The sequence below is a fragment of the Anolis sagrei genome, chromosome 2 (genome assembly GCF_037176765.1).
Source record: "Anolis sagrei isolate rAnoSag1 chromosome 2, rAnoSag1.mat, whole genome shotgun sequence".
NCBI classification, from domain to species: domain Eukaryota; kingdom Metazoa; phylum Chordata; class Lepidosauria; order Squamata; family Dactyloidae; genus Anolis; species Anolis sagrei.
The window spans coordinates 162863401-162889454 of record NC_090022.1 but is presented as its reverse complement, the minus strand read 5'-3'; the positions used below and the strand labels follow the sequence as shown (position 1 = coordinate 162889454).

Sequence of the window (26054 nt, the reverse complement as noted above, 5' to 3'; positions counted from 1 at the left end):
ATTTATAGTTCAGCTACAATCAAAGAACATTCTGAACCCCACAAACGATGGAAGTGAACCAAACTTGGCACACACTTCTCCTATGACCAACAGAAAATACTGGAAAGGTTTGGTTTTGGAGTTGTAGTTCACCTGCATCCAGAGATCACTGTGGACTCAAATAATGATGGATCTGGACCAAACTCTACACGGATACTCAATATGCCCAGATGTGAACACTGGTGGAGTTTGGGGGAAATAGACCTTGACATTTGGGAGTTGTAGTTGCTGGGATTTATAGTTCACCTACAGTCAAAGAGCATTCTGAACTCCACCAACGATAGAATTTGGCCAAACCTCCCACACAGAACCCCCATGTGGGCCACAGCAATGCGTGGCAGGGGACGACTAGTAGCTGAATAAAATCCGACATTACCTGCTTTGAACTGGAATATATGGCAGTGTAGACAGACTCAGATAACCACACAGCCATATAACCCAAAATATCAAGGCAGAAAATCCCACAATATCTACTTTGAAGTAGGGTATCTGAGGCCCCTTCCACACATCTGAATAAAACTCCACATTATCTGCTTTGAACGGAATATAGGGCAGTGTGGACTCAGATATTCATATTCAGCCTGAAGAAGAGAAGGCTGAGAGGAGACATGATAGCCATGTATAAATATGTGAGAGGAAGCCACATGGAGGAGGGAGCAAGCTTGTTTTCTGCTTCCTTGGAGACTAGGACGCGGAACAATGGCTTCAAACTACAAGAAAGGAGATTCCATCTGAACATTAGGAAGAGCTTCCTGACTGTGTGAGCTGTTCAGCAGTGGAACTCTCTGCCCTGGGGTGTGGTGGAGGCTCCTTCTTTGGAGGCGTTTAAACAGAGGCTGGGTGGCCATCTGTCGGGGTGCTTTGAATGCTTCTTGGCAGGGGGGTTGGACTGGATGACCCATTAGGTCCCTTCCAACTCTGTGATTCTATGATTCTATGATAACTAAGGCCCCTTCCACATAGCTGAATAAAATCCCACATTATATATGGCAGTGTGGACTCAGATAAACAGATATTGTGGTTATTCAGGTATTCTGGGTTATATCGCTGCGTGGAAGGGTCCTGCAGTGGTGTGTGTTTTGGAAGCTCCTTCCCTGGAGGCTTTTAAACAGAGGTTGGATGGCCATCTGTCGGGCGTGTTTTGATTGTGCTTTACCTGAATGGCAGGGGGTTGGGGGGGGTGTCTCCCTGAGTCCACGCTGCTATATAACCCAGTTCAAAGCAGATACTGTGGGGTTTTATTCAGCTGTGTGGAAGGGGCCTCAGAGAGCGCAGGCGGCCCACTCCCCGAGTCGCTCTTACACTGGTTTCGGAGTGCCATCCTCTGCTGCTGTCCTCGCCCTGTAATATGCCCTGAAACCTCATGACTCTGGTGCAGGGATAGAGCCTCCGACGGTCAGAAAAGGACGGCAGCCCAAGGAAAGTATTGTGAAGCCTTGCTGCAAAGTGGCTTTTTTTGCGAGGGTCATGAGGCGAGGTTGAGGGCGTTTCCGTGCCAAGTGCGGTAAACCGGATTCCTTATTCTTGGGGTGGCGAATAATGTGCTGGGTGGTTCTCAACTTTCCCTTAAGACAGTTCCTCATGTTGTGGTGACTCCCCAACCATAACATTATTTTTGTTGCTACTTCAAAACTGTCATTTTGCTACTGTAATTAATTGTAATATAAATAACTGATATGCAGGATGTGATTTCATTCACTGGACCAAATTTGGCATAAATACCCGAAACGACCAAATTTGAATACTGGTGGGGTATGGGGGGGGGGTGGTTTTATCATTTGGGAGTTGTAGTTGCAGGGATTTATAGTTCACCTACAATCAAAGAGCATTCTGAACTCCACCAATGAGCGAATTGAACCAAACGTGGTACACAGAAATCCCACGAACAACAGGAAATACTGGAAGGTTTTAATGGGCATTGATCTTGAGTTTTGGAGTTGTAGTTCACCTACATCCAGAGAGCACTGTAGACTCAAACAATGATGGATCTGGACCAAATTTGGCACAGACACTTAATATGCCCAAATGTGAGCACCGGTGGAGTTTGAGGAAAATAGACCTTGACATTTGGGAGTTGTAGTTGCTGGGATTTATAGTTCACCTACATTCAAAGAGCATTCTGAACTGAATCAAACTTGGCAGACAGAACTCCCACGAGCAACAGAAAACACTGGAAGATTTTGATGGGCATTGAGCTTGAATTTTGGAGTTGTAGTTCACCTACATCTAGAAAGCACTGTGGACTCAAACAATGATGGATCTGGACCAAACTTGGCACAAACACTCAATATGCCCGAATGTGAGCACTGGTGGAGTTTGGGAGGAATAGATTTGACATTTGGGAGTTGTAGTTGTTGGGATTTATAGTTCACCTACAATCAAAGAGCATTCTGAACCCCCCTAATGATAGAATTGGGGCAAACTTCCCACACAAGAACCCCCATGACCAACAGAAAATACTGTGTTTTCTGGTGGTCTTTGGGGACCCCTTTGACACCCCCTCCCAGGGGCCCCGACCCCTAGGTTGAGAAACACCCCTTCTACACAGCTGAATAAAACCCCACATTATCTGCTTTGAACTGGCATATATGGCAGTAGACACAGATAACCACACAGCCATATAACCCAGAATATCAAGGCAGAAAACTCCACAATATCTGCTTTGAACTGGGTTATCTGAGTCCACGCTGCCATATATCCCAGTTCAAAGCAGACAATGTGGAGTTTTATTCAGCTGTGTGGAAGGGGCCTGACCTCTAATGCAGCTTGAACTGTATTAGCGGCTCAGTGAACAATCCAGTTTGAACTGCACTGAAGGGCATCATATGAGCCTAACGCGTAGATCCAGCCTAATGAAATTCAACTAAAAGCCCCCCTTGGAGGCTAAAGATCGGCGCCTTCTAAGGGATCTAGAAACAGATCTAGCACCATCTTCCATTATTTGCATTGAATCCCGAGAGATTGGCGTAACGAGGGGCAAACCGGCCTCCTAGCCCCCTCAACCGCCCACCCCACACTTGCAGGACCAACCCTCCCTTAGGTGCGTCCATACTATGGCTTGTGTTTTCTCGTGTTGGTCGTGTGACACACACAACCAAAGGACTTTGACTTCCTCCAGGACATCCCCAGGCCAAACCGTGCTGGACACCAAGGCCTGGGATACAAGGGTCTGCCTCTAGGGGGCGGTTGTTCCAATCCATCTGTAATCTGGATTGAGTGCCTATCCAAGGAAAGAGGAGATGGAAATTTCTTCCTCCGTGGGCCAGATGCAGCTCCCCTAGGTCATTTATCCAGCCCCTTGACCTAAACTTTAGACTTAGAGTCACCCTAAGTCTGAAACGACAGCAATAACAATCCTAATTCACTTGACTATCTCATCATCCAAATCCAGGCCCACTCTTCCCATTGAAACACTGGTAAATTTATGTTGGTTAAAACTGCTCTTAATTTTAAAGATTGTATTACTCTTTTATGTTTGTTTGGGGGGGGGGGGAGGTTGCACTAGAAATAAGATATGTGCAGAGTGCATGGAAATGCATGGGTTTGTTTTTTCAAACTATAGTCCAGGCCAGGGGTCCTCAAACTTTTTCAACAGAGGGTCAGGTCACAGTCCCTCAAACCGTTGGAGGGCTGGATTATAATTTGAAATAAAAAACATGAATGAATTCCTATGCATATTGCACATATCTTATATGTAGTACAAAAAGCACTTTTAAAAAGTACAATAATTAAAATGAACAAATTTAACAAATATAAACTTATTAGTATTTCAATGGGAAATGTGGGCCTGCTTTTGGCTGATGAGATAGGATTGTTGCTGTTGATTGCTTTCAAGTTGTTTCAGACTTAGGTTGACCCTGAGCGAGGGCCAGGAAAATGACTTTGGAGGGCCGTATCCAGCCCCCGGGCCTTAGTTTGAGGACCCCTGGTCCAGGCCCTCAACTGTCTGAGGGAGCCGTGAACCACCCATTAGCATGAACTATGAAAAGAAATTACAAAAAAAAAAACCCTACTGAAAAGCACTGCTCTTCTTGCACCTACCAGTTGAGCATCCTTTATCTGAAATAACCAAATAATTGAGAATCTGAAATGGTCCAGATGCAGAGCTGTGACAGTGACACTTTTACTTATGATGGTTCAGTACACCCAAACTTTGTTTCATATACAACATAATTACTTTCATGTAAATATATATATGGTAGGCCAATCGTCACAAAAGGATCTGATGTATATTCTGTTTGTGATGCTATGGCATTGGACGCCATTTACAAAATTTGCTTTTTCATACATAATGTAATTTTATTTCCTACTAGCCGTCCCCTGCCACGCGTTGCTGTGGCCCAGTCTGGAGATCTGGAAAATAAAGTAATGTTCATTTCTAATATATGTAATTTCTTTATGCTTGTGGGTAAACAGTACTTGTTGTTTCTTTGTCAATGTTGATGTCCAGATTGTTTGGTTTGCCTACTCTGGAACATGCAACATGTAATTGTCCTTCTTGAGTCCACAGTGCTCTCTGGATGTAGGTGAACTACAACTCCCAAACTCAAGGTCAATTCCCACCAAACCCTTCTAGTGTTTTCTGTTGGTCCTGGGAGTCCTGTGTGCCACGTTTGGTTCAATTCCATCGTTGGTGGAGTTCAGAATGCCCTTTAATTGTCGGTTAATTATAAAACCCAGCAACTACAACTCCCAAATGGAAAAAAAAATCATTTTTGTAGTGATGGTCACTCCTTGTGTTAGTAGGTGTCTTGTGGCCAAATTTGGCAACTATTCGCCCAATGGTTTTTGAGTTATGTTAATCCCACAAACAAACATTATATTTTTATTTATATAGATATATACTGCATATGATACTATGCTGTTGTAAATAAAAATACAGGCATTATTAAATATTGAAACCCCTATGGGACTTTTGGCCCATCCTCTACAAGCTTTATATGAGATATGTGCTAATTTTTGTGTTTAGGTTTTGTTTCCCATCTCCAAGCTCTCATTGTGTACATATGTGTATATATACACAAATACAGGTATTTTAAAAACCAGAAAAATCCAAAATCCAGAACACTTCTAGTCCCAGAATTTCAGATAAGGAAAATTCAACTGAGTTTCTAGGAGTGCAGCTTTTAATTGTGAGTGTATCACAGGCATGGGCAAACTTTGTCTTAAGTGGCTGAGGGGGAAAAGGAAAGGGCCTTAGGTGGTTAGAAATTGTGGGAGTTGAAGTCCAAAATACCTGGAGGGCCAAAGTTTGCCTATGTCTGCTGTATTATTATTATTTATTTATTTATTTATTTATTTATACCCCGCCACCATCTCCCCAAGGGGATTCGGGGTCAGCTTACATGAGGCCAAGTCCAGCAACACATCAGTAAAAACAAAACAGCAAGCAAATAAAACAGTACAACTAATATAACTCACATATAAACATAAATATAAATTTTTTAAATAAACACTGGGCATGAACAGAGGTAGGATGTATCTAAGCAGGAGGGTTTTAAAAGATAATGTAGGGAGACCAACTCAACGGGTAGTAAAGTGCTTACAAATGTGAGCCCTCTGTTTCTCACTGAGCTCTCAAATGCCATCTCTGTGCATAAGCACTTGAAAAGCAACCTGCAATCAAAGCAAACTACACTACATAAACAGTCCATGGAATAAGTCTTATGCAAATCCACATCATAGATAAGCCTCTGTTAAGGTTTGCGGTCAAACTGCAAAGTGGTAAGAGGCGAAGAGACTAGCTATTCTGATGCTCAGGGTAAATGAACATTTCTACCAATGACCCATCTTTATGGGCAGTCACAGAAATGCAACACAAAATTAGGAAGAATTGTGAACTCCTTTGAGGACAGGATTAGAATGCAAAGTGGCCATGATAAATTTGGATAACTTGGCAGGAACAAAATAGACATTCAAAATAGTGCATGAAAGGCTAAGTGATCTCACTATTAAGAAGGCCCTGAGAGTGGAAAAGATTCACTATACAAACTGAGTGTGAGCCAGCAGCTTAATGCTCACCCACAAAATAAAATAAAAAAATGCAAAATAATGAAGAAAACAAGTAACATTTTGGATGTAACTAAGAAACAGGAAATCACTGTTCCACTTGAGTCAGCACTAGACAGGCTTCCAAAAAACAAACCCCCAATCCCACAAAAATCCCCCCACCCAGAACGCAGTGCAAAGAGTTACAGCCCAAGAAATCATGCAACCATCCAAGAAACAATGTTCTGCCTATATCTTAAATGTCATATAGAAAGCATCTGTATGGAATCTTATAAAGGAATTTAAGTTTCTAGGACTTTGGCACCACACCACCAGACGTGGTGCATAGTTTTCAAAGTAATGTTTTACTAACAATTTTGTAAAAATTAGAACAACAGGAGGCTTCAGTCTAGTCTGGGATACCTATTAGTGGAGCGAAAGGGCTTAACCCATTCCCTTTCATTATCACAAGGTTCCACCTATGAAATGAAAAGCTGCTTGGGCTTTCTTGGAAAGAGTAAGGGAGATAATTTCTAAAAGGAAATGATGAAGCCCTTCTCTCACCTTAACTGCTCCTCCCCTTAAGATACAAGAAACCTCCTTACTTCTCATGTTTACAATGGGCTGTGGATTACACACAGAATCCAGTGATTAAATGCAGAATAAACCATTTGAAACAGGGCAGATTTCTGATCCACCTCTTACCTGAGCTGTCCAAGTGACCTTTAGTCACCAAGAAGTGTGAATGCTGATGTCCATGTGAGTCATGTGGCTTGGCTCAACAGCTTTGGGAGCCTGCCACACACCCTTTTTAGAAGGTGGGTCCAGTTACTGAACAGTAGGCGGTAGGGTGGGGCAAAGGGAGTTAGCTACATGTATGTATTGGGGGCTGTCGGAGAGAAGATCCCACTCTCCTAACATAGAGAGAGAGAGAGCAACAAGACTAAGAAACATATTTTTATTAATACACCCATGGGGGCCAGATTAAATGATGTATGATTCAAAAAAGGAACCTTTTATTGATCTCTACACTGGAAGCAACAATGTACATCTCACAGAATGGAGTAGCATGGAGAGAATTGGCACCCAAACCTTTTTAAACACAAGAAGGGATATCTAAGTGGGCAGGATCTCTTCAGCATTCTTCAATGTGTAGGAAAAAGAATTAAATGACCTCCCAAACTTAGAGCAGGGATTCTCATGCCCTCTTACTATTACTGTCAGGTACAGTCCTGATTAATCGGGACTTCCACCTTTTTCAGCTGCTTCTAAAATATGCAGGTTTTTTTTCACCTTCTCCCTCTTTCTCGTATACTTCTGTTACTGCAAAATGACCTCAAAGTGTAAAATAGTGGAAAGAGAAGACATCTTGCTCTTCCTTGTAGGCTTGGGTAGAAGCAAATTGTTTCCTAGCTAATGTGTTCCTAGTTGATACATTTTGCCACCCTGACAACACTCCAATAAACTGTAGCAATAAACCTAACAATATGCTCATATGTCTGCAATAGGGGACTCTCCAGATCCATGGGCTCTGGATTTGTGATTTCCATTGTTCACAGATCATCATGCTCTATTGAAAAATGGTGGCAACATGAACATGGACACACTGAAGCATCCATGCAGACATTGCCACCATTTAATAATAAATGAAATCTATCCATCTATACCATAGCGATCTATGAACCCCAAGCTAATAACCCTTGACTTAGGGGGAAATAGCTGAGCTGTAGTAATAGTGGGTATGTTGAGGGCCTGATAACAGGAAATGTTCTGTTTATAGTCATCCCATTCTTACATTAAAATAGGTATGACAGAGTAAGTAGACAGCAAGTATCATAGGTATAGAGAATACATGGTCCATGAGAAGTTGTTGGACAGCAATGTGACTAGTGGACTAGGCAACCCATCAACAGCTAAAGGAACTAACATTCCTTGTCCCTATCCTTTCCTTGTCTTTGGCCTAGCAAATCCAACTAGCAAGCAAGGATGGAAGTGGTCACGCAACAAAGAAGCTTGTATGATTGATTGTATCAAGCCTAGGGCACGGACCAAGACTTTGATCCCAGTTTTCTTCTAAGAGAGCAGGAGATTGGAGCTACATACCACTGCCCCTTCTCAAAAGCTGAGTTGACGAGTGTCTACAAAGAAGGAGCCACGTGGGTCCACCAATATGCCTGTTGGCACCTGGGCTTCTTCAGAGCCCCTCTAGTGAGAGGCTCTGCTGCTCATCCACGTGGCAGGCAGTCCAGCTGTTCACACAGCAGCAGATGCTTTGTCAGTGCCAAGTCCCACATCCCATTGCTGTTTGTACAGTCAGGGCCGCCTTGTCGGCATTGCAGGCCTTTATTTATTTAGCTCTTTGCTGCTGTTACAAACCTTCTGGGGAAGCTGCTTTATCTTTAATTCAAGCCTCCCACTACTCTCACCAACGTCTGGGTAGAGCCACTTGGGGCTGGTTCTAAATTGTTCCTTTCCATCTGTCACAACTGGATAGAAAGAGATGGCACAGAGAAGAGACAAGCATGAGAGGATAGGACTGGGACTGCCATGCACTGTCTTAGGTCAGGGATGGAGAACATACAGGACTACCAATGTTGATGAACTATGACTTTGATCATGTCACACCTCTGGCCAGACTGGCTAAGGCTGCTGGGAATTGGTGTTCTACAGCCTCTGGAGGACCACAGATTTCTCATCACTGGTCTAGACACTGGCTCTTTCACATAGATAACTTGTTTTCAGCTTTCAAGGCCTATACCACACTGTTTTGTCAGGAAAATCTTCGTATTACTATGGTCCAGATTTTCAACCACCTGTCAACCAGGAAAAGTCCATTCTTATAGAGTTGTTCCAGAACTATGACTAAGTCCAACCCAGACAATAAGGATAAGACAGAAAGTAGACCAAGCTTGGAAAAGGTCCCATTTTTGGACTTCAATGGCCAATGAATATACAGTTGACCCTCCCTATCTATGAATCCGATCTTCACAGATTCTACCATCCATGGCTGAAAACTAACCTCTATCCCCATTCAAAAAAGCAGGTCTTGATTTTGCCAGTTTATGTAAATGACACCATTTTACCGTACTACTGTACGATCTTGAAAATGTAGTCCAAAGGAAACAACTTACCCCTACCATTGAACATCAAGATCTGCATTTAAAAAACCTTCACAAAGCAAGGGTCCACATGATTCCATAGCATTACTTGCAGTGGAAAGCCAGTATTCACTGGAACAGAATCAGATCCTGAATATTGCCTTGCAAATGATAAAGATTGCAAGGACCACTATGTTTTTTGCTTCTCCCCACTCAAGCCTCAAATGCCTCAGACTTAGAATACTTGAAAATGATTGAGAATCACATTTTTTAATTGTCAGGAAACCCTGCTAAGGACAATCCTGTGACAATTAGTGAGAACCTTTTTAGTTTGGGTCTTACGCTGCACAAAATTGGTATATAATTGTGTTACGTGCAGAACACAGCATTTTTTGTACTGAAATATTATTTCCTGGGTAGAAGATGATATTTCATAGAATGTTGTTTTCCGCATATACACAAGCAGGTAAAACATTTATATGACAGTGGGAATTTGGAAGAGTACTAAGGAACACACTGCTGGGAAAAATGCAGGCGGGATGTTGGGAAGGTGAGCTTTAAAAGTAATTTCATTGCATATATTGTATTCAATTGTATTTTAACTTTATAACGATTCCATCAGTGCTGCCTCTGGAAAATCCTGCAAATCTCTTGGGAAGACAGGCAGGCAAACGTCAGCGTGCTGGAAGAAGCAAAGACCACCAGCACTGAAGCGATGGTCCTCCGCCATCAACTCCGCTGGACCGGCCATGTTGTCCGGATGCCCGACCACCGTCTCCCAAAGCAGTTGCTCTACTCCGAATTCAAGAATGGAAAACGGAATGTTGGTGGGCAGGAAAAGAGATTTAAAGATGGGCTCAAAGCCAACATTAAAAACTCTGGCATAGACACTGAGAACTGGGAAGCCCTGGCCCTTGATCACTCCAGCTGGAGGTCAGCTGTGACCAGCAGTGCTGCAGAATATGAAGAGGCGTGAATGGAGGATGAAAGAGAGAAACGTGCCAAGAGGAAGGCGCGTCAAGCCAACCCTGACCGAGATCACCTTCCACCTGGAAACCAATGCCCTCACTGTGAAAGAAGATGCAGATCAAGAATAGGGCTCCACAGCCACCTACGGACTCACAAGAATTCTGATCCTGGAAGACTATCCTACTCGGCCAACGAGGGATCGCCTAAGTAAGTAAGTAAGTAAACTTTATAACCACACACCAATGTTTATTTTTGTATTTGCTTCGTTTGAAGTGTTATTTGATTGTGTGGTTTTAGGTGCCCTGAATCCCTATGGGAAGAAAGGCAGGAAATAAATAATAATAATAATAATAATAATAATAATAATAATAATAAAACACACAAGCAATCTACATGTGTATTTTATGCAAAATACACCCCAAACTGAATTGTTTATGAAAACTGCAGTGTTTTCAACAATTTTCTCAAAGTGGGAAAAATTACTAGAATTTCCCATTAGGTCCTTCAAGAATAAAATTAGAAAAGAATGACATCCCCACTGAAGTATCAACCCAGAGGAATCAAGCTTCAGGCCACTGCTGCCAGGGGTTAGAAAAGAGATCCTCTGGACAAAAAATCCACAAAGTCAGCAAGCAGTGCATGGGAAGATACAAACTCAGTTCTTTCCAGTGAACACAACGGGCCACAGGACACCCTTGAGTTTCGCTTTTGCCAGGTGGATGGGAGCCGCAGCCCTAGCCCCACACAACCTCCAAGTGTCTACCACTCCATTACTGGAAGCCATCAATCACCATCAAATGTGACACAGATCCCGCCAGGGCTCAGCTCCAAGCTGGTCTATGAAATGCACGGCCTCCTATTCAAGGCATCACTGATATCTCTTCCCCACTCACTGCAGAATGGGCTATGAACAATCCTCCCCCCTGCTCCTCACCTCACAATGAGATGATCCGGTGAATAATAACTACTCAAAGACTGGCTGCCAGAGAATGGGCAGAGTGGCCAATTCTCCCTCTCAGCCCAATAGACTGCCACAATAAGGGCTAGACTCCCTCCTTCCCTCTGTCCCTCAGCCTTATCTACCAACCTGCAATTTGCTTTGGCTCTGAGCATCTAGAGCCTCACAAAAGTGAATGGCATTTTATAATAAGAGTTCTAAGCACTGGTAATGGGGCTTCTGTTCACCATCTGAGTGGATATGATATTCAGTCCAAGAGGTACAGATCCAAATCACATTTCTGCCTCTCCATCTCCACCTGCCTTTTTTGCAGTCCTAATGATAACTCTAGTTCACAGGGTCAGTAGTTATTATTTTTCACATAACTAACAAGCCATTAGTCATGTGAATTTAGGTATTCTGGGATCTGCCATCCACAAAAATAACAATTCCAAACTCCAATATAGAATAAAACTATAATAATAAATAATAATAACAACTTTATTCGTAATCCATCCTATCTCCCTGAGGGGACTCTAATGCTATGCTGGAATATGACTATTGGTTTTGCTTGCTAGGCATGACAAGAGTTGTAGCCCAGCAAAAAAAAAAAAAAAAAAAAAAAAAAAAAAGGGGGGGGGGGAGTTGGCAACAACTTTTCACAATCAAATAGGACTCTTTGCCCTTTTCTTTAGTTGGGTTTGGCCCACCAGTTCAAAAATTAGGTCTTTACTGACTTCCAAGACTGCAGAAATAGGAGATAATATAAAGGTATTAACACAGCATCCTCTGATGGGAGCTGGACATATAGAGAACTACAATGTGCTTACCCCAATCTCACTTCTATACAAATTTGGCTTAGGCTGGTCTGAAAATTCAAAGAGCATTTAATTAATTAATTATACGACTCCGGCCCAGATTACTTATCCGAACGTATCTCCCTCTATGTTCCGCCTCGTAGTTTAAGATCCGCCGGGGAGGCCCTGCTCTCAGTCCCACCAACTTTGCAAACACGGCTGGTCGGGATGAGGGACAGGGCCTTCTCAGTGGTGACCCCCGCCTGTGGAATTCGCTCCCCAGCGAAATTAGATCAGCGCCCTCCCTCCTTTCTTTCAGAAGAAAACTGAAGACGTGGTTGTGGAACCAGGCTTTTGGCTAATGGATATAACGGCACCTAAACAATGAATTGAACCAGACGATGATTGTTATAATGGAAAGGTTTTTATGATTGATAATTAATGTTGTTTTAATGTGTTGTTTGGTATGATTTTATTCTGCTTTTATAATTGTAAGTATTGCGGCATCGAATCATTGCCATTGTAAGCCGCTCTGAGTCCCCCTGCAGGGGTGAGAAGAGCGGGGTAAAAATGATGTAAATAAATAAAATAAATAAAATAATTTGACTAAATTACAAACTCCAGGATTGCATAGGGAAGCAGCCCTGGCAGTGAATCGGGAATCATAGTGTTATAATGATAAAATGTGCAAGAGCCCAGGGGCATAACTATGGGAGAAGAGGGCAGAGTGAGGGCCTTGCCCTTCCCAAATAAGATTTCTGCTCAACCAATTAAGTTTTCCTTCCGTTTCTTTAAAACTTAGACCTCAATTAAAGATTTAGAAAAACAATTTAGGCATTCAATCAAAAGAGCCAGACAAAGTGACAAGGGAAACAAATGAGCACAGTAGATAGGAGTTCTAGAGCCAATGTGGTGTAGTACTTTGAGCACTAGATTACGACTCTGGAGACTACAGTTCAAATCTCTGCTCAAGAATGGCAACCCACTAGGTAACCTGAGCAAAGGCAAGCCCACTCTGAACAAAACCCTGTACTGTATTGGAAATGACTTGAAAGCACAAGGCAAGTTCAATGTGTGAACAATTTTCAATGTCTCATACACTGCAATGCTAGAAATTTGAGGACTGAGAAAAAATTCACTGGGGACAGAATTCTTATTTTGAGGGGCAACATCCTCATTTTGCCCCCTTGTTATCTGCATTCCTGCTGAGGAAACAACTATCCCTCGACAGAAATGTATTGCCTAGTTCTTGTTCAAGCAACCATTGAGGTGACATGACTGAAGACGACTCCAAAATCACAGAATTTCCCTCCAATGTGCAAATTGTTGAGGGTGTAGCTATTTCTCATACATTGGTGAACTAACATGGAAGACTTATGCTTTTAGGTGTTACAAAAAAGCCTTAGAGTGAAAAATGAAACAGATTTATTCCCCAAATGTATCATCTGATGAAATATCCACCAACATTTGATATTGGTATTTGGCATGCAGTTACATTTTTTATTTCACTTTTTATCTTTTGTAGCTGATATTTTACTGTAGTTCACAGCTGGAATCCAGCAGTAATCAGTATTTGGCTGTATTAAATACAGCACATTTAGTATCTGACATATGACACCAGCTCATTTGAGAGTATGTGGCAGCTTAGAATGAAGAACGAATACAATGGCAGGCTGATGCTATTCATACCTGAGCAGAGGTAGGATGAGGTGCTGAATCCCAGGGCATCACCCTGTTTATGCTCAGTTAAAAATGCCTTCAGCATGTCATTGTATTCATTCTTCTAAAATAATCTGTCCAGGTTTAGTTAAAGCTTGTGAGATTCCATACCTGATGCTTGCCAAACATGAGACAATAAGGAACAGCAGTGAAGAGAAAATTTCATTCAGAAATTTAGAATTTTCGATCTGAAAATCTGCATTCAAAATTAAAAACCGAGTAGATTGGTAGTTATCTATTACTATTCAATTTGGCTGTAGCCTGTGTGCATTTCTCCCCTTAACTAGTAAGAAGAAATGTTTGAAAAATCATTACAACGGGGTGCATAACATGGATAAGAATACAGGGACAAGTCCGAGACACAAATCCAGGGGCCAACTATCCCTACATCTACTTCAGAAGTGATATTACAGGACCTAATAATGTTACCCACTTTATCACTGGTACATTCACTTGTTCTTTTATAATGTGTAATTGTGATGGCATACACCGTCCTGTGCCAGCAATGCCCTCTATACTCTATATTTGACAAATAAAACCATCATTATGCAAGAGGATAGGTAAAAGGTAAAGGTAAAGGTTTTCCCCTGACATTAAGTCCAGTCGTGTCCGACTCTGGGGTGTGGTGCTCATCTCCATTTCTAAGCCAATGAGCCAGCATTGTCCATAGACACCTCCAAGGTCATGTGGCCGGCATGACTGCATGGAGCACAGTTACCTTCCCACCACCTATTGATATGCTCACATTTGCATGTTTTCAAACTGCTAGGTTGGCAGAAGCTGGGGCTGACAGTGGAAGCTCACTCTGCTCCCCGGAATCGAACCTGCGACCTTTCAGTCAACAAGCTCAGCAGTTCAGCGCTTTAACCCACTGCGCCACTGGGGGCTCCATGCAAGAGGATAAATGGACACAAAATGGACATCCAGAGTGGCAAAACCCAAAAACCAGTTCCAGAACATTATAACAACAACTGGATGTATGATACAGGATATAAAGATTGAAGAAGAACATTACAAAGTAAGACTACAAGGATCAAGAAATCCCTCCTACTGCTTCAGCTTCCCTTTTAAGGTCTTAAGTCTTCTTTTGGTGGGAAAACGCATAGAAAGATTTGAAAGCCTTGAAAACTTATTGTGCTGAGGCTTGTCATACCACTGGCTACAATGGTTGGGGGAGATGTGGAATTACAGACAAAAATATCTGGTGGATTAAAGGTGCTCTAACTAATACATTACCCCCACCTGCCAAGTAAACCTAGCAGCTAAATTGACTTGATTCAGCTCAAGATGGCTCTTCTGAGTGTTTGTACAACGACCTGAGTCATCACTTCATTCCAGAAAACTCTGCTCTAAAAACTCTGGCAACTAGGAATCCCCTAAGGGCTCAAAGAAATCCACCGGATCTAGTGCTCTAGCAGGATGGAGAACTCAGACTTCGCACTCCTGTGCCTGTAAATAAATAGGAAGAGATCTGACTGCAACTAGAGAAACAAAACCCTCCACTCTCAGATTACCATCATTGCTAGCTGAGGAGAGTAGGTCCAGAGTGTGACCGCCACAAATGGCATAACCTTACAGTAGTCACATAGCAGCCATGAAGTCCTGAGTCATTCCTGGCAAGGCAGCTTCAGGACTGTTACAGTCACTCCAGAACTTCAAGCCTGACGGGTGGGAGATGCTTCATACATTTCATCATATCCGGTAAAACAAAGTGTGAGGATCGGAGGATGTTAGATCTGCTCAGTTCCTATAAGTTCCTATTGCAAGTACAAATAGCCAGATCCCAGCATAATCTGAACAGGTGCCCTGCACAGAATGCCATCATTGCATGCTAAGCAGAGGCGGCCCTAGGTAATTTTCAATGGTAAGCAAACAGTATTTTGGTGCTCCCCCCACCCCAACCAATCATTGATATATATTTTCTGTTCATAGTGGGAGTTCTGTGTGCCATATTTGGTTCGATTCCATCATTGGTGGAGTTCAGAATGCTCTTTGATTGTAGGTGTACTATACATCTCAGTAACTACAACTCGCATATGTCAAGGTATATTTTCCCCCAAGAGTGCCACAAGAGCGCCCCTGGGCAAAATCAACTATACTGCAAAGGCTTACTTTGCGTAATGGGTTGAGCCGCCCTTTATGCTAGGTACTTTCCCCATGGCATGTGATGGCACTTACAAACCAGGCCACAGCCCTCCCTCTGAAGAAAAATGGGTAGTTAACAGCAAACAGAGAAGTTTGGTTCTTAAAAGTTACTCCCATCTTTGGATGCAGGGGTCAATAGGAATTGCTGGTGGTTAGTATAAATTAATGGTTTTGCTGCCAGCGTCCCATATTCAAGATCCACTGCTTAAACCAAGGGCAAGGAAACTTAGATACTCTGTATCTTATGGCTAACAACAAAAGACTGTGGTTCCATCTACACTGCCATATAATCTAGTTTCAGAATGTAGATTAATTGCATTGAACTGGATTATATCGCAGTGCACACTCATATAATCCAGTTCAGTGCAGTTCAATCTGCATTATATGAGTCCACACTGACCATTATAATGCAGTTCAAACTGGATTATATGCAGAGGCGCCCCTAGGTAATTTTCAACGGTAAGCAAACAGTATTTTGCCCCCCTCCCCCAACCAATCACTGATATATATTTTCTGTTCGTTGTGGGAGTTCTGTGTGCCATATTTGGTTCAGTTCCATCATTGGTGGAGTTCAGAATGCTCTTTGATTGTAGGTGAACTATACATCCCAGTAACTACAACTCGCATATGTCAAGGTCTGGGCAAAATCAACTATACTGCAAATGCTTACTTTGCATAATGGGTTGAGCCACCCCTGATTATATGCCATCATAAATTGGGGTCTGTGGGAGATTAAACCAAACCTTCTGGAGAGCCAGATTTCCCACTTACAGGACCTATATTACAGATGGGAAGCGCAAGGTTCAATTCTCTCCAGTTGGCATACATAAAATGCCTATAGCAGTTTAGAGAACGCCTCACTTTGTTGGCGATGGGAAAGAGCTGCAGAGTGGTGGCTTGTGTTTCCCCCTTCTGGTGCCCCACAACATCCAACTGCTCACTACAGAGGAAGCAGGACTTCACTACAGTCTGCCCAGCTGCAGAAAGGCAGCTACATCTCACCTACACAAGATCAACACAGCACACAATAAGGGGTTCCTGGAGACTTTAACAAAATAGTAAAAGAACTGGTGGTTTCAAGCACCTGAAATCTTAACACAAATTCTGGGGTAGGCCTTGTACACAAGCTTGTGGGAATGAGATATAGAGAGAGGGTGAAACAGAAATTATCTTGATCCCAGTCTACATTTGGTGTGCAATATTTGCTTGCCTTCTACCCATCTCTTCCAGCTGAGACTCCTTCCTGAAATGCCAAATCAAGCAACGAAAGGAAAGGGGGAGTAGGGAGTTAGAAAGAGGGGGAGATCCCTCCCCCCTCAACATTTCCTTTGCACAGACTTTACAAACCAAAGTCCCTGGTTGTCACAGCTGCCTGGCTTCTCCTAAACAGGGTATCGCCGGTTCCCAGAGACCCTCACTCCCAATGATGCCAGGCAGTGTTCCTGAAGCCTGGGTGGGCACTCATCTTCCTCCCCCTCTTGCCACTCCTAGGCTGCTCATCCAGCCTTTCTCTCCACAAACACCTCAGCTTCACAAATAGAAGGGTCAGTAGGCAAAAGCCTCCCTTTAATAGCATGGGGTGCATCTGGAGCCCAGGAACCCCCTTCCAAGTCTTTCCCTTCTCTCCCCCGCTCAACATCCTCTTTCCCTTTGGGGTGAAATAAAGGCAAGACCATCTGTGCAATCCCCCTCTTCCCCACCCAATCTCACATCTCTGCCAAACCTCTGATGCCAAGGTCTGCTTCATTGTCCCCGGACCAGCCAGCTCCAAGCTGCACTCCCAGACACTGCTGGAGCCATATCTCCGCCCCACTCCCTGAGCACGGCCTTCACTGCAGCAGGAGGGGCCTTGGGCCTTTCATTTATTTAATCTTTTTTATTCGGTTTGGTGGGTGAATTGAAAGCTCACGTGAAAGCAAATTTGGCAAGGGCTGGAGTCGGTGTAGGCTAAGACACACACATCTTAGCCAACTCGCCTCAGTCCGAAGCCACGGCGTTTCCCCCAGCCTCCTTTCTGCAAGGTTCCAGTCCTTGACCTCTTCTCTCTCTCCCCCTCCCCATGCTCCACCACTCACAACACAAAGTGAGCCTCCTAAAAGGGAAGCCATTTTAGCAAAGCCTGGCCATATAGGAAACTGGAGAGGGCCAGAGCCAAATTGGGGTGGAAGGGGTGGGGGGGATTTTGCCGCAGCAGAATTGCTGGCAAGCACTGCTGGAGGGTGTGGAGGGGAGAGATGGCTCATTCTGCTTTGGTGTTGGGCTCCAACAAAAACTCCCCATAGCACAGAACATGGCCACCGCTTCCTCACCACACGATATAGGAAGAAGCCAGCAGCCATGCCTCCAGTTATAAGGAATCTTAAAAGAGGCTGCCTGCCCAGATTGGGGTAAAGAATGGTTGCGGCTGCCTTTGCTATGGAAGGCTTTCTATGTGAAATTAGCATGAAAGGACATAGGAGGATCTTTCCCCATCTATGGCCTTTTCGGAAGGCAGGCATTACTGCTTAGAAAGGACATGAAGCATTGGGATTGCTTTCAGTTCGTCTTATAAATTGTTATACAAAGATGGACATGAATGCAAGGATGTTGTTAGGCCCCATGGTCATGGACTGAGCACTGTGCTCTTTGACTCTTTGGTTTTCGTCACACATGGTACCCAACTGGGACAATACGTAGCCTTGGAAAGTTCGCTCTTTCCTATATATACAAGCTCAAGTATACCTCAAACAAGGGTGTAACCTGGCCAAGGCCCAGGATTAACCTTGGAAAAATTGCATTTTGGATTATTGCTCCTAGAATGTCTCAGCCAGCGTGCCACTAGCGATCCATGGTAGAGGACACTGGAAAATACAGTCCAAAAATAACCTTTGCTGGCTCAGGTAGACATTCTCTTTGAAGAATTCAGGTGAGGCTTGCACAAGACAAAAACATTTGTGACTTTACTTTACACACGCATCCGAGACCTACTTGCTTTTCGGAAAGCCTGTGAAACCTTTCTCTTCTGACAAGCTTTCGATGGGTGAATAACTTGGGACTATGTCTGCTCTTGTTTTTATTGTATTTTAAAGTTAATTGTATTGTTTTAATCTACTGCTGTAAACTGCTCTGAGCCAAATTGGGAGTAGCGGTATACAAGTCAAATAAATAAATAAAATGCTAACTGAGCTCTGTGAGATGATGATGATGATGAAGAACTTAAATTTTTCTACCCTGCCTCTATCTCCCCAAGGGGACTCGGGGCAGCTTACATGGGGTCAAGGCCGAAGCAACATACAGTTAAAACAGAACAATAAAGTTATAAAATAAGATAAAAACAAGCATAAGCAATAATAAGCAAACATTATAAGCAACAACACTCATTTTTGGGGGGGAGGGGGCAATATGCAAAATTAGTTAAAGAATAAGGTGGCCAAAAAGATGGATAGTACCGTATAGTAGCATAGGAAAGGTAGCATAGAAATAGAGCAATTTAACAGGATCAATTCAATGTAACATAAAAATATAATAATCAAATATAGGAATTTGGATTCAGGTTATTATTTGGGTCATGATTTGGGTCATGATTCAGATCATCTGTCACAGGAGTCGTCAATCGAATGTACAATGAAACATCCACGTCTTTAATTCCTTACAGAACATGGATAGGGAGGGTGCTAGCCTAATCTCCCTGGGGAGGGAGTCCCAGAGACAAGGGGCCACCACCGGGAATGCCCTTTCTCTCGCCCCCACTAACTGCGCCTGAGCAAGAGAAGAGCATCCCCGGACGATCTTAAAAACCATGTGGGCTCCTTGGGGAGGATGCGGTCACAAAGATAGGCAGGACCTGAACTGTTTAGAGCTTAAGATGGACACATGGGAGGAGACATTCTTAATGTGAACAGGTATTTTGTTACTATGAAATGTGGAGGAGACTAGGAAGAGGAATTAAAATCCCTTGATGTATGCAACATTTCAGAAAAAAGGAACCAACAATATCCAAGCATAGAAAAGGTGACAATTGTTTTTAATGAGGAAGAAGATGCAAGTCAGGAGAGCCTGCAGCAGATTGATTTTGCCTGAGTTTAGTGGGAAAAGAAAGAGTCCAGATCCTACTTTTCTCTTCTCCAAGCTTTTGGGTTGCAGTGGGGAATATGGAAATGATTAGCTACAAAATTGCTGATAGTGAAGATGGCTGCATACCAAGGTAGGGCAGGTTTAGCCCTACCACTGAGCAAAGTGAGGCAGCTGCCTTAGGCGGAAGATTTGAGGTGTCATGAAAGGGCAGAGACCTTATAACTAGTGGTGGTTGTTTTTTTACTGCCAGAGAAGACAAACAGTGATTGTTGGGTGGCTTTTGGGGAAGGGGTCAAGGGGAGTCATTTGCCTATTGGTTTCAAGCAGGTTTCCTTAATTTGTGCCAGCTACTTTCGAAGAACAGTCAACTGGACATAATGGGCAGCAGACTGCAAATATCTTTCATAATCCTGTGTCTCCTTATAAATAAAATTACACGGATGTTGGCAATTTATTCTTTATTTCTATTCCTTCCATCATCTTTGAATATTTTTTAAAATAATATTTGACAGTTGCCACTGAATATTATAAAGTAAGCATTAAAAAGTAGCCATTTTAGCCTTGAAGCTAAATATAACAAAATCTTCAAAACAGTGATATCTTCATTGGCCACCCAAAATGCACAAAACACTTCCTGCAAACTTTCAAAGCTTCACTGCTTTCTTCATGAGGAAAAAGGGGTTAGAAAATCATGCAGGAGAAGAAAAGTGACAATGGTAGACTCATAGGCCTGCATTTGGTATCAGATGTTGGTTATGTTGTAGTTCAGCAGTTTTGGAGGAATTTCATTGCAGTTATTTTGGTAGGTCAATACAGATACTGAATATAATGCAGCTGCGGCATTCCCTGGGCAATGTCCTTGCAGACAGCCAATTCTCTCAGCCCAGAAGCAACTTGCAGTTTCTCAAGTTGCTTCTGGTGTGAGAGAATTCAATATCTGTCAAGGTGGCCTTCTTATCCAAAATATGCAATTCCCAACCAGACATGGAATAATGTGTTTCCAGGTTTGGTAAAGCATGATGCACAGGAGATTCCCAGGCAGCAATAAAGACTGGGGTAGTTCAGAATTAGCACCATCACTATGCTTACCACCTTGATCTTCAGGGTCAGAACTTTTTGCCTTCCATGACAATGCAGGTGGATGGACAAGTGTTGGGTTTGATGTATTATAGTTGGGTATCTTCGAGTCACTTCTAGAATCATAGTTGGAAAAGACCACACAGACCATCAAGTCCAACCCCATTCTGCCATGCAGGAAAATCACACTCAAAGCACCCCAAACAGATGGCCACCCAACCTCTGTTTAAAGACCTCCAAATAAAGTGCTTCCACCACACTCCGAGACAGAGTTCCACTGCTGAACAGCTCTCATGTTCAATAAGTTATTTCTATTGTTCAGGAAGATTCTTTATTTATTTACTATATTTATGTCCCGCTTTCTCTCACCCCAAAGGAGACTCAAAGCGGCTCACAATATGGCAAAATTCAATGTTGCATATACAGACAGGTCACACGTCGGACACTTCCCAAGTGTCTAGGACTGTATGATGTATTGGCGAATAATGCGTGCAGATCCCAGTAAGGTGGTCTCTGCAGCTGGCAGGTGGTAATTTTGTCAGCGCCGATTGTGTTTGAGATCTTTAGGCACTGCACCCAGTGTACCGATCACCACTGGGACCACCTTTACTGTCTTGTGTCAGAATCTTCTTCTCCTTCTCCTTCTTCTTATTCCAAGACATATCAGCTCACAAAGGTCCCATCTATTACTGAGGGTCATGTTAGTGTATTTTGGGCCACTCCTGCCATGATATGTATTGTGAGGTAGGCTAAAGTGTTTGCATGTTGAATGGTTTGAAGATGGACAGTGAGAAAGCTAAAGGTAATTATTTCATTCTTTTCTGTCTATATTTCTCCACTAAGACAAAATATTTAGAGTTATAAATACGGTTTTAAACAGTGTGTTTTAATATTGAGACAAATGTGTTTAATGTTTATGTATGCATATAAGCAGGCCCATAGCCAGGATTTCGATTCGGGGGGGGGGGGGGGCTGAGTTTTTTTCAGGGGGGGTTTCAGGGGGGGCTGAGTTTTGGGGGGGGGGGCTGAGTCTGAGTGAAAGAGGGTCTACCCTAGCAAACCTTTTGTATCATTACCCCAATACCCCCATGCATACGGGATATATTGAGTATGGTGATCAGATCATGATTTGAATAAACATAACAGTTTAAATAATGTACCAGTAAGGCCTTTTCGTGAACCACCATGAGAATTTCGGGGGGGGGGGGGCTGAAGCCCCTCAGCCCCCCCCCCCCCCGGCTACATGCCTGCATATAAGATATTCCTGTCCTGGCATTGAATGTTTGCCATATATATGCTGTGCTCCGCCCTGAGTCCCCTTGGGGTGAGAAGGGTAGAATATAAATGTTTTCAATAAATCAATAAATTATAGCATTATGATCAGTACATCAGTGAAAAACTAAAATGATGCTTTTGAACTGAATTGCTGTTTTACTAATATGCTAAAACTTAGAAAACGCAACAAAAATGCATCACAAAATCAGGAATATACCCGAATCTCAGCCCAGTTTTTTTAAAAAAAACTCTAGCGAGAATCGAAAAACTCACTATGTCCAGCAAACACACATACACACTCCACAATAATAAAAAAAACAGGAAACAGTCCAATAACAGGGACCAAGCAGACATGGACGTGATCACAGCCTGCAAAAACAACCGAGTTCTATTGTGTGAGCTCAGTTTCTTCAGACCAGTCTGGAAAAGCTCCTACACAATAATAAAAGTCCAGAGAAAAGAGCTGACTTGTATTAGATTTCAAAGGCAAAATATTTCAGTTTTTGCAAAAAGCCAGAATCTTCTCTCAGATATTGTAAAGGTCTTATGGATATCCCTTTTAACATTTGTTGAGAAGGGAAAGGAAGTAATGCTTATCTCTAAGGGCTCATCCACACTCGTCTAAAGAAAGGTGAATCCTCTTTGCTTGGTTGTTGCCAATTCTCTGTTCAATTATTTAGTGTTTGCATTTATTTCTGGGATCTGCATTAATGTGTGCCCATTAGGGTTTCTGAAAATCTGGAATATGGTCTTACTGGTGGCATTCTACAATTTGAAGAGAACATGTTCTCTTCTTAGATTTTTTAAAATTTGGAGTTATAGCACAAGTGTTGTGTCACTGGTGCACTATAGCACTATAATTCTTCTTTCAACAGAGAAGGAAACATAAAAATGAGAGGGGAAAAGCAGATAGCGATAAAATGTTGCAACTAACACAAGGAAGAAAACAGCTTGGGACAATAAAATACGTTGTTTGGATATTTTCAAAACATGCAAGAACTGCAGCAAAACACCCACAACTACTTGAAACTTTTGCCCAGTCTGGAAGAGCCCCAATAATATGCTTCCCTACCCCCCACTCTTACCTATAACAAATCTGGGAAAGGTCAGTTTCCCCTTGGCTACGGACAAACAATAATTCAAAATTCCATCTTTTTCATGTGGGTACTATATTATATAAGTACTATAATCAGTAATTATTATAGTAATTGCTATTTTACATTAGTAGTAGTAGTATTTCTAGTAGTGCTAGCAGTAGAATTTCCAGTTCTTGCTTAAAGGGATCTGATGCCCCTAACAAATCTGAACAAGTGATGCTGTTGCTGCTACTGCCATTGAGAATACTGTTTATTTCACAGCGATATTGTGGCTTTTCCTATAAAACGGACACTGTCAACATGCTATAATATCTTATAGACCCAAAGAAGAACAAGGTACGATTTTCAGTTGCAGAACCACCTATTATTATTTTATTTAAAACATTTATATTCCGCCCTTCTCACCCTGAAGGGGACTCAGGGCGGAGCACAGCACATACACGGCAAACATTCAATGCCAGGACACAAATTCACATACAATACATAAACATTAGAAAACATTTATCAAAATATTAAAATACACCATTTAAAACCATCCTAGCCATCCGCATCAAATCCAATTGGCACTGTCATCTTGACTATTGCCAGTTTGTTGCCCTGTCCCAAAAGCTTGGTCCCACAGCTAAGTTTTACCATCCTTCTAAAGGACAGGAGAGGGGCGCCGACCTTATCTCACCAGGAAGGGAGTTCTGTAGCTGGAGAGCAATCACTGAGAAGGCCCTGTCTCGTCCCCACCAATCGTGCCTGTGACAATGGAGGGATGGAAAGCAGGGCCTCCCCCGAGGATCTTAATCTCCATGATGGTTCATAGGGGGAGATGCATTCGGACAGGTAATTTGGGCCGGGGCCATTTAGGGCTTTATAGGCCAAAGCCAACACTTTGAATTGTGCCCGGTAGCAAACTGGCAGCCAGTGGAGCTGGCGTAACATGGGAGTTGTATGCTCCCATATTATTAACCTGGCTGCCTCTCGTTGGACTATTTGAAGCTTCCGAGCAGTCTTCAAAGGCAACCCCACGTAGAGTGCGTTGCAGGAGTCTATCCTAGATGTAATGAGAGTGTGGACCACCATGGCCAGGTCTGACTTCCCACGGTACAGGCGCAGCTGGCGCACAATTTTTAATTGTGCAAATGCTCCCCTGGCCACCGCTGCAACCTAGGATTCCAGGCTCAGCGATGAATCCAGGAGAACTCCCAAGCTGTGAACCTGTGCCTTCAAGGGGAGTGTGACCCCATCCAGCACAGCTTGCAACCCTATACTCTGTTTGGCCTTGCGACTGACCTAATTCATCCAATTTACATACCCAATTTAACTAATGACCAAACAAACACTTATGCAGCCAATGAGTTGGTGAATGGGTCATAAGTTAAGTTGACTTCATCCCCCTTACCTTTGATTTCTTTCTCATCTCTTTTGGCTGCCGGCTCTGCAAGTTAACCTCCAGCATGCGCAAAGATTTATATCTTATAATTATTAAAATGAACAAGGAATCTCAAAAGCCCCCGGGTAAGCTCTGAACTGCCCCATGTTCATACATAGTCTCTTGCCAACTGCCACATCATCATTTCCTGCCCTTTCTCCTTCTTACTTGTTGGAGCTTGGCCTTCTTGGTAGATTGGTAGGAGTAACTCCCTTGGTTCTAAACCCTTTGCATCTGTGGCACCTATATACTCACCACATTATGGTCATGTTGTTTCCCATAAACCATTGTAGAAAACAGCATTTACATCTAGAACATATACAATCAGCCCTCCACGTTCACCAGGGTTATGGATACAAGACCCATATAAAAGTGAAAAATTGCAAATTTGAAAAAATGCTATTTTTGTTTTATCTGAGGCACTTCTAGATCCTCTAGCATGACTCTATAGTCACTTTCAAATGGAAGGTGACCATAAAGTCACATAGGAAGATCTAAGAATCCTAAAAGGATGAATAATCAGATGCTCAAAAATCAAACCCATAAATGTGGAAGGTCAATTGTGATTAAGAAATAGATAGATTCCTACCAACAAGTAAATCTGTCCTTTTAGGGGGGAAAATCATATAGATGGCATCAGGCCCATAGCTAGAGGGGGTGCCTTCCCGGTGTTTTAGAGTCTATGAATTTCAAGAAATATGGCCAACGATCAGGGACTACAAGAATTGCAGTCCCAAACCTGTGGAGGGCATTAATTTTTAAACCCTGTTCACCCAAATGTGTCAAAGAATGTGATACTGGATAAAGAAAGTGGGTTGAGAAGTCTGATTTGGCCACAGTGGTCCATGCTCTTGTTACATCCCGCAATGCACTCTACATGTGGCTGCCTTTGAAGACTGCCCGGAAGCTTCAACTAGTCCAATGATCGGCAGCCAGGTTGCTCACTGGAGCAACACACAGGGAACATACAACTCCTTTGTTACACCAACTCCACTGGCTACCGATCAGCTTCTGAGCATAATTCAAAGTGCTGGTTTTAACCTTTAAAGCCCTAAACTATTCTGGCCCAGACAACCTGTCCGAACGTATCTCCTGCCACGAACCCTCATGAACTTTAAGATCTTCGGGAGAGGCCCAGCTCTCGATCCCACCACATGGGTTGAAGGGGACGAGAGACAGAGCCTTTTCAGCAGTGGCCCCCTGCCTATGGAACGCCCTCCCTAGAGATATCAGACTGGCAACCTCCCTCTTGCCTTTTAGAAGGAAAATCAAGACCTGGTTATGGGACCAAGCATTTGATCAGTGAGCAGCAAGTGGAAGAACATCACACAACTTATGGCAATAAATTGACCCGGACTGGTTTTTGGATTTCAGTTTTAATGGATGTGTCTTAATTAATTGTTTTAATTGTTGTTTTAATGTTTAATATTTTGATTGTAC

The 26054-nt window shown here is 42.9% G+C and overlaps 1 protein-coding gene across 2 annotated transcripts in view; it reads right to left on the bottom strand.

Annotated features, from left to right (window-relative positions):
• The window catches only part of NFIX (nuclear factor I X), a 316203-nt gene that overhangs the window by 272210 nt on the left and 17939 nt on the right, over positions 1–26054 (bottom strand). The window contains exon 1 of one of the 2 annotated variants that reach the window (XM_060763578.2): positions 17416–17484. The exons of the other annotated variant lie outside the window; for it this stretch is intronic. The gene's annotated coding sequence lies outside the window, so the exon portion shown is untranslated. Of the gene's footprint in view, positions 1–17415; positions 17485–26054 lie in introns of those variants that run through there. 2 annotated transcript variants of the gene reach the window in all.